This window comes from Vombatus ursinus, unplaced genomic scaffold, assembly GCF_900497805.2.
Source record: "Vombatus ursinus unplaced genomic scaffold, bare-nosed wombat genome assembly UNPS02014812.1, whole genome shotgun sequence".
Taxonomy (NCBI): domain Eukaryota; kingdom Metazoa; phylum Chordata; class Mammalia; order Diprotodontia; family Vombatidae; genus Vombatus; species Vombatus ursinus.
This window is the reverse complement of record NW_020954590.1, coordinates 22,263,842-22,269,058: the sequence shown is the minus strand read 5'-3', so window position 1 is coordinate 22,269,058 and position 5,217 is coordinate 22,263,842.

The following is a 5,217-nucleotide window of genomic DNA, read 5'->3' as shown; positions in this document are numbered from 1 at the left end:
TCTTGGCCATACAGTAGAAAGGAAAAAAAGGGAGTGAGGAGTGGGGTTAACATGGAAAGCACTTTCTTAAGTTCAAACTGTGATCAACATGTAATAATGGCAATTACATTTTATGGATTTATTTTTAGTTATGAAATTGATGAGGATCTGAATAAGGACAGTGTGGTCACAACCAGGAAATGTAGTTTTCTGAAGGATTTAAAGGACATGAGAGTGCTGTGGTTTGTTAATTATTTCCTCAGATTAGGTAACTTATTTCTCTCTCATGCACATTCAAAAATTAATCAGAGAATCACTGGCATAGTTATGCAGAGGGGCAAAATGAGGGAAGAGTTCAAGAGCAAGATAAAAACAACTATTTACAACTCACGATAAAACTTCCTGCTTATTAAAGTCAATATTTAGTAATAAGAAGGATTTCATTTTGTAAATCTCTACTGATAATATTCTACTCAAGTTAATTTGTAAACAAACTCTTTGCATTTTAAAAGTTAAGTTGGACATACTATAAATAGCCTAGCTTTCAAACTCAAGTGCCTTAAAGTGGCCTTTAGACCTCTGCAGAGACAATTATCAGAGTCCTGGGCAGGGCTTTGACTGGTATTCTATATTGCAAAGCTAAGGAAAGGTAATTGCTTATGTGAGTCAACTAAATATAAATTGTCCTTTATATTATCTTTGTAAACTTAATAGAAATACATCCAAGTTGTACAAATGGAAAATACGTTTGCCTTAGTAGGAAAATTAAAATTCACTATAATGAACGGGGGCTAAAATGTGCAGTTTATTCAAAAGATCTTAAATTTTCATTGAAATTGGGCTTAGTAGTTCTTTTTTTGTTACTTTTATTTTTGATTCATTAAAGTTAAATGAATTATGTCAGGGATTATAGACAGCCTGATATGGGTCAGTTGACACATCATTGAGTGTTAAGCAGAGTTAATTATTCAAAGTTACTGTATCTAGAAAATATTTACAATTTAACTAATGGTTCAACAGACTCATCACATTCTTCCTTGGAAGATTTTATACTAAGTGAACTACAAGGGACAAGAATTCTCAAGTATGTACATGCCACAGTGAGTATCTTTTCTGCTCTCCAGTTGTAGAAGCTTGCAGTATAACCTGGACTGAAAATTTAAAGGTAAAACATTATTGTCTCTAGTAGATTGCAAATTTGAATTTGTTCTGGGAGCAGGATGAAATGAACCTGAGATTGGGGCACTGAGAATTTGGAAGACAGAACCTGATTTAGATACACTTTTTTATTTTTATTTTTATTTTTTGTTAGGGAAACATAAATTGTTGACTTCAGTACACAAAAGATATTTCTTTTAGAAGAAAATTATTTCAAATTTTATAGTTTTGTTTGGTTCAAAGCCTTTCTCCTTTCTGTATTATTTTTACAGAGCTAGAGGGAATATTAAAGCTAAGACAAGGTGCTAAATTTACCAGGGTTAATCCATCAGTATCCATTCACAAGAGTTTTATACAAAAAAAAATCTCCTTTCAATGAGACAGAAATAATTATTCACAATAAGAATTTAATAAAGGCATAAAGTATTTTGAAAAAAAAAATTAGAAATTTAGCCCAATGTCTTAATATTACTTACTTGTGAGAAACTAAGATATTGCATTTCCCCATCCCCTGTATCACTGTATGTTCAGCTCTCAACTCTAGCCAGATTTTCAGCTCCATTCTGCCTGCTAGACATCTCTTTATGTATGCCCTTTTTGCTGTCTCAAACTTTATGGGGTGGAAAAGTCAACTTACCTTTCCATTTTATTGTCCAAACTTATCCTTCCAAAATTTTAAGTTGTTTTTCATTTATTTAATTTCGTTAGGTTATTTCTAAAATATCCACAAGGCCCTCATCACCTGTCACGTGATCTATTGCAATGGCATTCTAACTAGTGTCATTGACTCAAGTCTCTTCCCATTCTAACGTATCCTTCACACATCTGCAAAAGTGATTTTCCTAAAGTACAGGTTTGACCATGTCATGCCCCTACTCATAATATCATATCAGTGATATGATATTACTTCTGGAATCAAATATAAAGCCTTCTGGTATTTAAATTTTATTCCCTATTATACTTACAATCTTTTTTACACAGTACTTCCCTCTATGTATTCTACTGTCCAATCATACTGGTTCACTGGCTGTCCCTCATGCAAATTATTCCATCTCTCATCTCCCTACCAGGAATACTCTCTGCCTCCACCTACAAGAATCCCTGCCTTCCAGTTCAGATTACAATTTTCACGGGAGATCTTACTCAGTCACCACCACCACCACCACCACCCTACCCTACCCCAGTTAGAATTTTCCCCTCTAAGGTTACCTCCTGCCTACTCTTATAAATTTCATATTGTTATTGTTGCTCAGTCATGTCTGACTCTTCATGACCCCATTTGGGGTTTTCTTGACAAAGATACTGGAACGGTTTGCTATTTCCTTCTTCAGCTCATTTTACAGATGAGGAACTGAGGCAAACAGGGTTATGGAACTTGCCCAGGGTCACACAACTAGTAAGTGTCAGAGGCCAGATTTGAACTCAAGAAGATGAGTCTTCCTCACTTCTGGCCCAGCACTCTATATACCTAGATGCTTATTAAATTAGTTGAGATTATAAAGTATATCACAATCAGCATCATACAAGGAATTCTCCATATACTAATGAAATCACAGATCCAGTCAAAAAAACAAAAGGGAAAAAAAATCTGCTTGTTTGTGTACATCTATATTTTCCTTCCCATGACCATGTGGGTGCTTCTACCTCTCCCCAAACTACTTATTAGAATGTAAGCTCTTAGAGAGTAGGGCCTGCCTTTTTTTCTGGCTGTATTTGTATTCCCAGCCCTTAGCACAGTGCCAAGAACTTAGTAATTGTTTTTTGACTTGATTTAATCAGTCTTCTCTCCCCTTCAGAGATCTCAATGGCCTTAGTTCAGGCTCTTCTTATCTTTCACCTATAGTAAGGTAATAATAGCCTAATAGCTTCTGCCTCAAGCTTCTCCCTTCTCCAGTCCATTCTGCATATAGTTGCCAGCATGATATTCCTTAAATGTAGGCCTGACCAGGTCACTCCTCTTCTCAATAAATTCCAACATCCCTTTCAAGACAACATATGTGATTCCAATTCATATGCTCTATGGACTAGTTGAACTGGACTTCTTGCTATTTCTTATACAGGGTGTTGTTTTTTCCTACTGCCATGCATAGGATTTTTTCAGACTTAAAAAACACAACTCTTGCATCCCAGAACTCCTCACTTCCTTCAAAGCTCAACTCAAATGGCACTTTCAAGAAAGTGATGGTGAGAGTGATGTTGATGATTACAACAATAACTAGCATTTTTATAGAGTGTTAAAGTTTGCAAAGCCCTCTATAAATATTATCTCATTTTGTCCTCACAACTGTGGAGGACAGTTGTTATTATTATCCCCACCTTACAGGTGAAGAAACTGAGACAAACAAAGGTTCAATGACTGGTCCAGGGTCATACAGCTAGTAAGTATCTGAGGCTGGATTTTAAGGCATGTCTTCCTGGTTCCAGGCTCACCACTTTCCCACCTAACTGCCTTCTAGACGAGGTGATCCTTGATCCCCTTCCCTAAATTGCTAGTGCTTCCCCCCAAAATTAAATTTTACTTATTTAGTATATAGTCATTTATGTACATGCTATCTCCCTTAATAAAATGTAACTTCCCTGAAGGCAAGGATTGTTTCATTTCATTGTCTTGTTATCCCTCTGGCCAACACAGTATTTAGCACACAGTTGCTGCTTAATAAATATTTGTCAATTGATAGATTACCAGCTCCTAGGTTAAAAGTTCTATAATTTTATTGCCTGGTATACAAAATTATAACTCATTTTAATTGTACAAATAGATACATAATATACATACACATGTACATATATATGTATAAAGATACATATATATATATATATATATATCTTTAAGGATTGTCCACTAATTTTAATGTTTCAAGATTTGATGAACAAATCTATATTTGCCTTACCCATATCCTTCCTTAAGAATATATATGCATATATATAAATGTGTATACATATACATGTATGTATTGCATATTGCCTATGTGCACATGTGTGTACATATACATCTATATGTCAATAAGCATTTATTAAGTTCTTACTATGTACTTACTAGTTCATGGAACAGCCAGGAGGCCAGCATTACTGGACTGAAGAGTGCTTATTGTGAATAATGTGCAAGAAGACTGGAAAGGTAGAAGAGGGGAAGGTTATGAAGGGCTTTGATTGTCAAACAGAGCATTTTGTATTTGATTCTGAGGCAATAGGGAGCCAGTGGAATTTATTTGAGTAAGGGAGTGTCATAATCAAACCTGTGCTTTAGGAAAATCCCTTTAGTCACTGAATGGAGGATGGATTAGAGTTGGGAAAGACTTGAGGTGGGCAGACCCATGCAGGCCATTGCTATAATTCAAGTATGAGGTAATGAAGGCCTACACTGGAGTGGTGGCAGTGTCAGGAAAATGAGGCATAGAGAAGAAATGTTGCAAAGGTGAAATCAACAGTTCGTGGCAATAGATTGGATATGGGTGGTGAGAGATCGTGAGGAATCCAGGATGACTCCTTGGTTGTGAGCCTGAGAGGCTGAAAAGATAACATGCACTCTATAGGAGCAGGTAAGGTAGGAAGGAAGGAGGGTTTAGGGCAAGGGTGGGCACCCTGCAGCCTCACGGCCACATGTGGCCCTCTAGGTCCTCAAGTCCAGCCCTTTGACTGAATGCAAACTCCACAGAACAAAAATCCCCTTAATAAAAGAATTTGTTCTGTAAAACAGTCAAAAGGCCACACCCACAAACCTGGAAGGCCACCTATGGCCTTGAGGCAGCAGGTTCCCCACCCCTGGAGAAAAGATAAGTTCCATTTTGGACATATTGAATTTAATTAGACACCTAATTTGAGATATCTGAAAGGCAGCTGGAGATGTGAGATTGGAGGTCAGCAGAAAATCTGAGGGGAGAAATACATTTGAGAATCATCAGCATAAAGATGATAAATTAAATCCATAGGAGCTGATGAGATTACCAAATGAAGCAGTATAGGCTGAGAAAAGAAGAGAACCCAGGACACTCTGAGGATACCTATGGGGATAGATAGAGAGAGAGAGAAAGAGATAGATAGATAGATAGATAGATAGATAGATAGATAGATAGATAGATA